Source organism: Acinonyx jubatus, chromosome B3 (genome assembly GCF_027475565.1).
Source record: "Acinonyx jubatus isolate Ajub_Pintada_27869175 chromosome B3, VMU_Ajub_asm_v1.0, whole genome shotgun sequence".
Lineage (NCBI taxonomy): Eukaryota > Metazoa > Chordata > Mammalia > Carnivora > Felidae > Acinonyx > Acinonyx jubatus.
Window position 1 is genome coordinate 107,985,680 of NC_069386.1, and position 12,600 is coordinate 107,998,279.

Genomic DNA, 12,600 nt, shown 5'->3' on the forward strand with positions numbered 1-12,600 from the left:
TTTAGCAGTTTTAGGTTTACACAAAAATTAAGAGGAAGGTACAGAGAGTTTCCATATACCTCCTGCCCTCTACACACAAAGCCTCTCCCTCTATCAACATCCTCCATCAGGGTAGTACATTTGTTATAAATGATGAACCTATATTGAGAAATCATTTTCACTCAAAGTCTATAGTTTACATTAGGGTTTGCTCTTGGTGTTGTATATTCTACGGGTTTGGACAATTGTGTAATGACATGTATCCACCATTATATTATCATGCAGAATAGTTTTGCTGCCCTAAAAGTCATTTGTGGCCCACTTATTCATCCTTCTTTCCCCCGACTCCCTGGAAAGCACTGACCATTTTATTGTCCCCACAGTTCTGCCTTTTTTAGAGTGTCATATTTTTGGAGTCATACAGTGTGTAGTGTTTTCAGATTAGCTTCTTTCACTTAGTAACATGCATTTAAGTTTCTTCTGTGCCTTTTCATGGCTTGATAGCTCATTTCTTTTTAGCACTGAATGATATTCCATTGCCTGGATGAACCACAATTTATTTATCATCTACTGAAGGATATATTAGTTGCTTCCAAGTTTTGGCCATTATGAATAAAACTGCTACAAACATCCATACAGGTTTATGTATGGATAGAAGTTTTCAGCTCATTTGAGTAAATACTAAGCAGTAGGATTGCATAATTTTTGAAATGTTTATTTATTTATTTTGAGAGAGAAAAAAGAGTGAGGGAGGGAAACAAAAGGAAGGAGGCGTGGAGAGAGAGGGAGGGAGAGAACCCCTAGCATGCTCTGCACTGTCAGTGTGGAGCCTGATGTGGGGCTCACCAGGTGCCCTGCATAATTTTTTTAGATATGCTTTTGGATTCTGATTCTAATATTTGATTTAGAATTTTTTATATCCATATCTGTCAATGAGAGTTGTGCAATATTTGTCATATTTTGAAATGATGTTATACTGGCTTCCAAAATAAAACCAATTTGGAACGCTTTCTTCTTTTGAAATGCTCTGAAACAATGTATGTATCATCTAGGTATCATCAGATGATATCATCTATGTATCATCAGATCTTTGAGGATTTAGAAGAATTTCTTTGTGAAATCATTTGGCCTGGTAGTTTTTTTGTGTGGATTGTTCTTGGATATCTTTATTTCTTCTAATAAAATTGGTTTTTCAAGACTTTCTATATTTAGTGGGAATAATTTGGGCATTTTGTAGTCTAGGTTTTCAAATGTATTTTCATAATACTATGAAAATAATTACATAATGCCATGTCACTTTCTATTTCAATGGCCAGCTCTCTTATCATTTCTTATTTTGAATGTTTATGCTTTTTTCCTTTTTTTCTGGATTAGGTTTCTTAATGGTCTGTCATTGAAATCTTTTTTTTCTTCAAAAGTCAGCAGATTTATTTTATTTATTAGTTTTATTGGTTTTATGTATTCAACTTCATTGATTTCTGTTTTTATCTTTATTTTATTCCTTCTGCTTTTCTTTAGTTTAGCTCTTTTTCCCCCAAATTTTAATTTAAATTCTAGTTAGTTAATATACAGTGCACTATTGGTTTCAGGAGAATTCAGTGATTCACTAATTACATACAATATGTTGTGCTCATCATAACAGGTGCCCTCCTTAATACCAATCACCCATCTAACCTACCACCCCCACTTCCTCCCTCCATTAACCCTTAGTTTGTTCTCTATTTTTAAGAGTCTCTCATGGTTTGTTTCCCTCTCTCTTACCTCCCCCCCCCCATATGTTTATCTGTTTTGTTTCTCAAATTCCACATGTGAGTGAAATCATGTGGTATTTGTCTTTCTCTGACTGACTCATTTCATTTAGCATGATACACTCTAGCTCCATCCACATCATTGCAAATGGCAAGATTTCATTCTTTTGAAGGCTGAGTAATAATCCATCATAATACATATATATTATATATATGTATATATGATATATATACCACATTTCCTTTATTCATTCATCAGTCGATGGATATTTGGGCCCTCTCCATAGCTTGGCTATTGTCGATAATGCTACTATAAACATCAGGGTGCATGTACCCTTGCAAATCTGTATTTTTGTATCCTTTGGGTAGATACCTAGTAGTGCAATTGCTGGATCATAGGGTAGTTCTATTTTTAACTTTTTGAGGAAGCTCCATACTGTTTTCCAGAGTGGCTGCACCAGTTTGCATTCCCACCAACAATGTAAGAGGGTTCCCCTTATCTCCAAATCCTTGCTAACACCTGATGTTTCCTGTGTTGTTAATTTTAGCCATTCTGACAGGTGTGAGGTAATAGCTCATTGTGGTTTTAATTTGTATTTCCCTGATGGTGAGTGATGTTGAGCATCTTGTCTTGTGTCTTAGCCAAATAGATGTCTTCTTTGGAGAAGCATCTATTCATGGCTTTTGCCCATTTTGTCACTGGATTATTTGTTTTTTGGGTGTTGAGTTTGCTAAATTCTTTATAGATTTTGGTTACTAACCCTTTATCAGATATATCATTTGAAAATATCGTCTCCCATTACATAGACTGCCTTTTAGTTTTGTCGATTGTTTCCTTTGCTGTGCAGAAGCGTCTTATTTTGATGAAGTCCCAATAGTTTATTTTTGCCTTTGTTTCCCTTGCCTCTGGCGACATGTCTAGTAAGAAGTTGCTGCGGCCGAGGTCAAAAAGGCTACTGCCTATGTTCTCTTCCAGGACTTTGATGGTTTTCTGTCTCACATTTAGGTCTTTCATCCATTTTCAGTTTATTTTTGTATATGGTGTAAGAAAGTGGTCCAGTTTTATTTTTTTGTATGTTGCTGTCCAGTTTTCCCAACACCATTTGTTGAAGAGACTGTCTTTTTTCTATTGGATATTCTTTCCTGCTTTGTGGAAGATGAGTTGACTATGGTTTAGCTTTTTGAATTAGAAATAGAATTCATTTATAGTCATTCTTTTATTTTTGTTGTATAAATACTTGAAGGCTACATGTTTTCCCCTAATCACTGATTTTTTATAGATTATATTTTTATGTAGATATATATTATTTCCATTATTTGTTAGTTTTTAGAAACTATGACTTCACTTTGTATACTAGTTTTCATCTCATCCAATACTCATTTAATAGCACACTTTAAACTTTCTAGGTGAAAAGGATTGTTTGTTTTCTGATTTTGTTATTAACTTTTAGTTTTATTATAGTGTTTATTACTATTATTATTTAATTAAAATACTATTTGCATTATTCATAGTTTATTCTATCATTGAGGAGTAACACAGTACAAAGTCAGTTTTCATGACTGAGTCCATATGTGCTCAGGAAGAAAGGATACTCTATTTTTGAGTTATACATGTGAATATATCCATGAGATCTACTTTATTATGTTGTTTAGATTTTTTGTACCTCTAAAATGATCCTTTAGACCTGCATTGGCTTTAGAGAGATGTTGATGTCTCTTATTTTTATTGTTATTTTTTAAAGTTTGTTTATTTATTTTGAGAGAGAGAATGCACATGAGTGGCAGAGCTTTAGAGAGAGAGGGAGAGAGAATCCCAAGAAGGCTCTGTGCTGTTGGCACAGAGCCAGAAGTAGGGCTTGATCTCAGGAACTGAGAGATCAGGACCTGAGCCAAAATTAAGAGTTGGACACTCCTCTGACTGAGCCACCCAGGTGCCCCTTTATTGTTTTGTATTGTAAATTGAATAGTATGGTTAATTCAATGATTTGCGTTTGAGAGTAAAACAAACAACAAGATATATACAACAGGATTCTTCTAAATGATACATTTATTTCTGCTAAAAACTTCTCTAAATTCTCATCCAGGGACTGCCAGTACTAGTTTTATGCCATTAGGCAAATATTTTCTCTAGCCTGTCTGTCTTCTGTGTAAAATAAGGTGTGCTATGGGATATTTCTTTAATTCAGTACTATAGTTTACCAGTGCAATAGAAGTGCCTTTGAAATAATACCCACTGTTGCTGACTAAAAGTATTGCAGTAACAGCTATTATTTGTTGAGTGCTTACTGCCTGCCAGGCTCCATGCTTAGCATTTTACATATATATTACCTGAATTGTGACATACTCGTTTTAGTTTTTCTTCCAACTCTAGAATGTTGGCCTCTCTGATTCAACTGGCAGAAACTTGATTGATTGGCTCAGTATTTTAGCAGACCATCTACTGCATAAATTGGCAGAGCATGACAGGTTGCTGGACCCAACTTTCTACTCGAATCAGGACAATGGCCAGAGAGATCATTTTGGTCAAGGGAGCAATTAGCCAACATTTTTTCCTGTTAGTTTTCCAGGTTTGGCAGGAAACAAGAGCAGAATGAGATAAGAGCTCAGACCTTTACAGGGTGTGATTGGACTCTTGGACAAAGAGGAACAGAGCCATTTTCCTGGCCAGCTATTTTCATCCCTGGCTTAAACAACGGCTCCCAATATGGTAAAAAATATCGTGGTGAAAGATTGTCCCTTGAGATCAGCAGACCTAGCATCCTAACAGGGAGTGTTTAGCTCTAAGCCAATCTCCTTTTGTATTTATACTAACTTTGTTGTTGTTGTTTAAAGTTTATTTATTTATTTTGAGAGAGAACCCCAAACAGGCTCCCCACCATCAGCACAGAGCCCAATGTGGGTCCCTATCTCAGGAACTGGGAGATCCTGACCTGAGCCCAATTCAAGTCAGACGCTTAACCCACTGAGCCACCCAGGCATCCCAGTAGTAACTTTGTTGATAAAATAGAAGCAAGTAGCTGGGTGCCTGGGTGGCTCAGTGGGTTGGTAGCAAGGTGCCTGGGTGGCTCAGTGGGTTGAGCCTCTGACTTCCACTCAGGTCATAATCTTGCGGCTCACGAGTTTGAGCCTGACATCGGGCTCACTGCTGTCAGTGCAAAGCCTGCTTCTGATCCTCTGTCCCCTTCTCTCTGCCCCTTCCCCACTTGTGCTTTCTCAAAAATAAACATTAAAAAAAAATAGAAGTAAGTAATAAGATGGTCTCATCCTGCCTCAGATTAAGTAACATAATAGCCGCCCCTTCAGCTAAAGATACTTTGTGTTGTTCTTTAAACTCACTTATCCATCTGGCCAATCATTTAACATTATTATTTTCTATTATCATCAGGGTTGATAAATATATGATACTAGTGTCAATTCCTCCTCCTTCTGTGCCCCTGGCAGAGACTTAGTTACTATTCAATTTGTATCCTTTCTTGCTAAATTTAGATGAAGCGCTACAATCCTTCTCAATACAGCACCCAAATTCAAGACTAGGATTTGCTCCTGGTATAAAATCCGTTGCCATTCTTATTTAGGCTCTGTGGATGCCAAGACGAGGATCTGGGCAAGTCTAGTGTGGGATACAGGAATGTAAACAACGATTCTAGTTCTGAGCAATCCATGCTTCGACAGAGAAGTTGCGGCTTAATTTAAGAGTGGTCATGGGGGGGCGGGAAGGAGGGGAAAAGAGGTGATGGGCATGGAGGAGGGCACCTGTTGGGATGAGCACTGGGTGTTGTATGGAAAGCAATTTGACAATAAATTTCATGTTAAAAATAAAAAAATTTTTAAAAAGAGTGGTCAATTGTTTCTTTAGAAGAATTTATTTATTTATTTAGAGAGGGCACAAGTGAGTGAGGGGCAGAGAGAGAGAGAGAGAGAGAGAGAGAGAGAGAAGCGGGGCTTGTGTTCACTCTGTGAGGGGCTCGTGCACACCCGATGCGGGGCTCAAGTTCACGAACTGTGAGATCGTGACCTGAGCTGAAGTCAAATGCTAAAGCAACTGAAACACCCAGGCACCCAAAGAGTGGTCAATTGAATTCCTTTAATGGCATGAGGATGTCCAGCCTGCTTGAATGCCTCAGACCATGTTATTTGTCCCGCTCAGTGCCATGTGCGATTCCGTATTGAATGTCTGCTTCGGTAGTACTCACCATATGCCACAGCATGCTTGTGTACCAAGCCACGGATGTGCTTTCAGTTGGATCAATTTGCAAAACTTGTGTGTTTTTAGCACAACTGGAGCTGACAAAGTCCCTCAGGTGGGCTGTGGGGCCCAATGGGATCTTTTGCTATAAATACAGAGGCTGGTTGTAAATAATAGCTGAGAGGCATAACATGACATCATACTGTGTTGTTGTACTCTCTCTGTTTTTTGGTGCATGGGAGAATGTGGGCGGGGCTGGGTTCATGGCAACCTTACCCTGACAGTCAGAGATTGGAAGCACATGAGCCATCCGTTCCCATGCTCAGTGTTGTGTTTCAAAAGAACCGGGTGTGCCTCTGTTTGGCTTAGCATTACATTTTATTTTCATTTCAAAGTGTGGAGGATCTGTTTCAGTACTCCTGCCATTGGTCGAATTTGCTGGTTTGGAAAGTAGGTACTACTTTTATATCCAAACTGACATGTCTAGGAGACACCATAGATCATTACAAGACTCTAATTGGGGACATCTGAAAACATTCTGAGACACTTTATTCTGGACTCTCTTGAGCGCACTAGACACAATACGGAACAATAGTCCTTTCATTTCGCGGACTAGTGGCATAGATGCCTACAAGGGAACAATAATTAAGAAATGATTCATAATATTTTCTCCAGAGACTGTTGCCATGATGATTTAGCAGCATTTACTCTAAAGGAAGCAACCGATGTAAAATGGAAATGAATAGCATGAATAGAACAGAAAAGGAAAATAACAGATAATGCTTTGTTAGAGCAGCTCCATACACCCGAGATCCCAAACTTTCCCCAAATTGGCTCTTGGATTTGTATGTATTGTATCAGGCAAAACGGTTCTATGAAAAGACACCCTAGGACCAGAAGGATCTTCTTACTTTATAGACCTTTGTTGAGATCCAAGCCATTAGTACTAAATAATGTAAACCTAGGTAGTCTAAGAAGAGAAGCAATACTATCAGAATGATCATCTTGGAATTCAAGGAATGACACATAGACTGATACTGTGCTGTTTTGTTGAGTTGAGCCATTGACCATCAGTAAAATGTGCTTTTCAAATAACCGAATCATGCTGGTACTCATAGAGGTACAAGTTTTTGAAATAATTGTTCCTAGTTGTGGGTAAAATTTACAATGATTATTTTTTCATTAACATGTGTTAACTGCATGCATTATGAAAACTCTAATGTCTACTCCTTACCATTTGGTTTGGATCACAAGCACCATATTTAACTAGGTAATCCAGGCAAGATTTTGTAGCCATACAACATAGGTGAGCTTGGATTTATAAGAAGGTGATTTGATTGCAATACAAACACACTAGAGAAATATTTTAAAGTCCCTTCTTTACATAATAATAGTGAGTTGATACAATACCATTCATTTAGGATTTTGACTGCCTTAGCAATGCTGCAGCAGCAATACAGGGGGTAAGTGGGAGTCAACTGACATCATCCCGAGTCCAAAGGCATTGAGTAATTTGCTGGGATATCAAACTGGCATCTGCAGGATGGATTCCCAAGGATTTAGCTTCCAGTGAATTTCAGATCTGGAAGATGTATATAGTATCTTAAGATTGAGGTGGTTCTTGGGGGTGCCTGGGTGGCTCAGCTGGGTAAGCACCTCATTTTTTATTTCTGCTCAGGTCATGATCTCATGGTTCTGGAATTAGAGCCCCATAAGGGCTCCATGCTGTCAGCTCAGAGCCTGCTTGGGATTCTCTGTCTCCTTCTCTCTCTGCCCTTCCCCCACTTGCACTGTCTCTCTCTCCCTCTCTCTCTCAATAAATAAATAAACTTAAAAAAAAAAAAGACTGAGGCCGTTCTTGTGCAGGCCTTCTGTATTTTAACAAGGGCCTTCCCTACCTTCCAGGTGATCCTGAAGTCTAGACCACGCTATTAGAAATACTGACCCAGATGGTAAAGGTCATCTAATCTCAAGTCCTTATTTTACAAAGGGTCCAGAAAGGTTAGATGACTCGATCAAGGTTTGGTAGCTAATTTGCACATCTGCTCTCTTACTCCCTTACTCTCTTACTCAAAGAACCAGGAGTCCAGGAAGGTTAGAGAAGTTCCTAGATGAAATCCGGCAGAAACGCTTTTTTGGGAGTTTGTGACATTCTTTCTACCCCCGGTCTTTAACCTGCTTTCTGAGTTAGCATCTCCCCGCCTCCCTCTCTGACGTCCCAAAACCTGGGAAGAAAGTTGCCAGGCCACGGCGGCCGCGGGGCCTGCGAGGAGGGAGGCGGGCGGCCCCGCCTCCGGTGCTCTCGGGCTAGCTCCACACTGGCCGCGGAGCGGCGAGCGCGGGACTCAGCGGCAGGCGGCGGGCGGGGAAGGCGCGGGGCGTGGTTTTCAGCTTTCCGAGCGCCAAGGAGCGGAGCGCGCTCTGCTGAGCCCCGAGCCTTCTGGACCGAAAAAGCGGACGGGAGGACGAGTAAACGGCGCGATCGAGGGAGCAAGGCAAGCAGGGCGCCGACCCGGGCCCGCCCCAGCCCGCGCCCTCGCCCCTCGCCAGGCCAGCGGCGGGTGAGCGCGGCCGCGGGCCCTAGCACCCCGGTGCGCCCCGGAGAGAGCGGGCTGTGGCGGGGAGGGAGAGCGGGAGGGAGGGGAAGGGGCGGGGGCGAGGGAGGGAAAGGTCCCCGAGCAGAGTGCGGGGGACAGCAGGCACGAGAACCGACCCGATGTCGGGGTCCGAGCCAGGCCACCGGAAACTTTGCCCAGGTGGGGAGAGCGGGGTGCGTGGAGGGCGCCGCAAACTTGTCAGCGGGCGGGGCGCTCCGGGGATTGGAGCGAGCGCCAGCGGGTGGCGTTTGTCTCTCCGGCTTCTTTGTGTCACCTCCGGGCCCCAGCCCGCCGGTCCGCCCGGCTCAGAAAGGGGCTGCGCTGGGGGCTCGGCCCTGATCCCCCCTGCCGCCCCCTCCCGGCCCAGGCCCCAGCGCTCGGGATCCGCTGATTGTTTTCTTTCCCCGCGTCAAGCCTGGGCGGGAAAGATTTTGAACCCCGCGTGAGATAGAACGTGGAGAGCAGCGGCTCACAGATTGCCAAATCGTGGGCGGCGCGAGGCTCGCCCCGAGTCCCCGAGAACCCGCGGGCCGGGGCGCACCCGGGCTGGAGAGGGCGCAGGGACCCGCCGGCCCCTGCGCTCCAGGAACCGCGGCGGGCGCTGCAGCCAAGCGCCCCCGCGCCAGGGGCCGCTCGGACTGCTCGGATTATAATTCCATTTTGATTGTTTGGGGTCTTTGTTGTCTGAAATTGCCTCGAGGGTCTGACGGTAGCACCTTTTCCTCCTTAGGTTATTTTCCTAATGTTAAAAAAAAAAAAAAAGCAGGGGGCGGGGAGAGTTGTGTGGAATCGGTGCTGCTCGAAACTACGTGAGCCACCTTATTAGATGGAGCTTGAGAAGTCCCGTGTAACATTTGCCTTTGTGGACGCTTGTTATTTCCGAAAGTTATTATTTTCCCCTCCCCTAATGGAAGGGAGCGTCTGAGCTGGATGCTAGCAGGCACGATTGTGTACAAGCACCAGCAAGTCAGAGCCAAACCGAGACGCTTCTTTGTAGCCGCTCTATACTTCTGCATCTCTTTCTTTTTAGAAGTTCGTTTGATTTCAAGCAACTTTCATCTGCTGTTTTGAAAGTTTCCATAGCTCCGAAGTCCTCCTTGCAGATATTATATGGTTGTGCTAGGATGAGTTCGGCCGCGTTTAGGGTTGGGGGTTACAATTAAACATCTGAACCATACCTGGCCCTTTGCCGCTCTGGGTCCCTGCCATTGAGACCTTGTAAATATCGCCAGGAGAGGGTGTTCACCTTTTATGAGATGGAATATTTGTCGTGTTTTTGTACCTGAATGCATGACTCCTTCTTTAGTTTTATTTCTGGAAAACTGTTGAGACTTCCAGAAGCTTTTCCCGAGATAATTACTAAACGGTCTTAGCCCCGCCATTATGGCCCCCTGCCCCAAAGCACCACGAGGGAGAAGGGAGCAGGTGTAATCCTCATTAAGTTTTTTTTTTTTTTTTTGGTGATAAAGACTCTGGAGATGTCAAAATAAATAAAAAGTGGAAATTCTTAGTTCTTTGTTCACCTGTTTCAGTTCACTGAGCCTTATTTGAATTCAGTAAAAATAAAAATCAAACCAGTTTGGGTCAGCTTAACCTTGTACATTAAGATTACTAAAAAAAAAAAAAAGATCATGTGAGTAAGTTCACCCAATTAGAAATTTTACAGACATTTCAGTGCATTGGTGCTGATTGTGTTTGCGGGATACTGCAGTATGTTTAGAGAACTGAGTCACAATGGGATTATTCTAGGTAGTGCCCTCAGTAGTTTAACAGTTTATTTATTTTTAATGTTTATTTTTGAGAAAGAGACAGAGTATGAGTGGGGGAGGGGCAGAGAGAGAGGGGGACCCAGAATCCGAAGCAGGCTTCAGGCTCTGATCTGTTAGCACAGAGCCTGACCCGGGCCTTGAACCCACAGACCATGAGATCATGACCTGAACCGAAGTCAGATGCTTAACCCATTGAGCCACCCAGGTGCCCCTATGGTGGCTTAACAATTTAAAGTAAAGCTCAAAAAATAGAATCAGCCATGCCTTGATAAGTAAGGAACACGGTGAAAAGCAATTGATTAATTTGTCATTACTCATCATATGTTTTTAATATAGATTTTTAATAACTTCACGAAATTATTCATTTACTCAAATAAGCTTTTACCATATGTCGGCCACTGTGCTGAAATCTGGAGTTGCAAACAAAAATAGTTACCATTTATGGAGTGCTTATTCTGTACCAGTAAATGCTTTGCATAGATTACCTCATTCATCTAATACATATTTATTGAGTGCCTACAGTGTATTGTGGTAGGTGCCGGAGTTAACAACAGCACGGGGACTGCTGTGGTTCCCGCCAGCAGCGGGGAAGATCTGGGGAAGATTCACAGAACGTGAAAAACATTAGCAAACTAATTGCAGATTTTAAAATGTCCATCAGATCGCACACTTCCCTGTTGAAAGCCCTTCAGTGGTTTCCCATCCCTGAGTGGAAGGCAGACCTGACTGCGGGCCCAGAGCTTACCCACGTCTGGTCCTCCTCCTTCCCCAGTCCTACACCTTTTTGCTGTACTTCTTCTTGCTCATACTTCTGCAGCCAAACCAGTTTCCTTGCTGTTTGAGGTTACCTTTGGACTTGCTGTTGCCTCTGCCTGGAATGCCCCCGGCCCAACCCTCATTTCTGTCTGGCTCCCTCCCTGACCGCCTTCACTTCTTTCCTCATTATTGTGTTTTCAGAAGGGCACCTGGGTGGCTCAGTGGGTTGAGCGGCCAACTCTTGATTTCATCTCAGGACATGATCTCACAGTTCATGACACGTGGGTTCACGTCAGGGCTCTGCGCTGACAGCACGGGCCTGCTTGAGATTCTCTCTCTCTCTCTCTCTCTCTCTCTCTCTCTCTGCGCCCCTCCCATGCATGCTCTCTCTCAAAATCAAGAAACTTAAAAAAAAAAATTGTGTTCTCAGTGAGCCTTGGCAAAACCCCAGATTTAAAATCACAGCCCCTCTTGCAACCCCCGTTCCTTTTCCCCTGTTCACAATTTATTTTTCTCCATGGCACTTATTTATTTATTTTTTAAGTTTTGAGGGAGAGAGACAGAATGTGAGCAGGGGAGGGGCAGAGATGGAGAGAGACGCCCAGAAACCAAAGCAGGCTCCAGGCCCCGAGCTGACAGCACAGAGCTCTCCGTTGCCCTTATGACGGTGGAACTAACATACTCTGTTTTTTACTCACTTGTGAATGGTCCGTCTTCCCCCACTGGATTGCACTCCATCCATGCTGTCGTGGCCACTGTTGTAGCCTCAGACCCTGGAACGGTGCCTGGCGTGCGGTAGGGCCTTGGGAACTATTTGTTGAGTGAACATTGAATAGAAGGAAGGAGACCATGGGATGCTGAGACCGAGACCAGGGGCTTCTGTGTTACTAGTGAGACGGCTTCTCTGTGGAGCTGACAGTTAAGCTGTGTCTTTGATGAGAAGGAGCCGGCCATGTTGTTGGGGCGGGAGATGGTGGGGAGGTTAGAGACTTGGAAGAAGATCGGCAGTGGAAATAGCATTGAGTCAGGAGTGAGCTGGGCAGCGTGTGGATTTGTTGGAACTGGGAGAAGCTGGTTGGGCCTGAACACTGTCAGCTGGTGGGAAAGGACCAAGTGAAGACATGGCGGTAATCAGGGGAAGGATCGAGCAGGGCCTTCCTTGTAGGCCAAGGTGTGGATAAATTCCCATTGAATCCTCATGTAGCCTGTGAGCCCCGGTTTATAGGCTCTAAAACTGGGCATCAGGTAACCTTCTGAGGTTACCTGGTAGGTGAATGGTAGAGCCTAGGATAGGAAATCAGGCTCTCTGACCTCAAAACACTTACATTTGACCATAATGCCAACATCAAAAGACAGAGGCCCTGTCTCGATGGACGAGCGGTGGCAATATATACGTGACAGTGCTGGAAAAGATGCGTTCTTCGGGACTGTGGTGGGAGGAAGGCACCTGTTCTTCCCGGGCGTGGAACAGGCCAAACTGGAAACCCTAAAGCATTTTTCCTTTTTTTTCTTATTATGAACTATTTCCCATTGGCTACATCTTAATTAAGAAATCACATTAATGT

General features: G+C 43.3%; 1 protein-coding gene across 10 annotated transcripts in view; it reads left to right on the forward strand.

Moving 5' to 3' along the window:
• Nucleotides 1–8,251: 8,251 nt before the first annotated feature.
• SYNE2 (spectrin repeat containing nuclear envelope protein 2) overlaps nucleotides 8,252–12,600 on the forward strand; it is a 343,315-nt gene continuing 338,966 nt past the window's right edge. For 8 of the 10 annotated variants that reach the window (XM_027065880.2, XM_027065884.2, XM_027065889.2 and 5 more), the window contains exon 1: nucleotides 8,336–8,474. The gene's annotated coding sequence lies outside the window, so the exon portion shown is untranslated. Of the gene's footprint in view, nucleotides 8,475–8,572; nucleotides 8,670–12,600 lie in introns of those variants that run through there. The other 2 variants (XM_027065882.2, XM_027065883.2) reach the window with 2 other exon arrangements.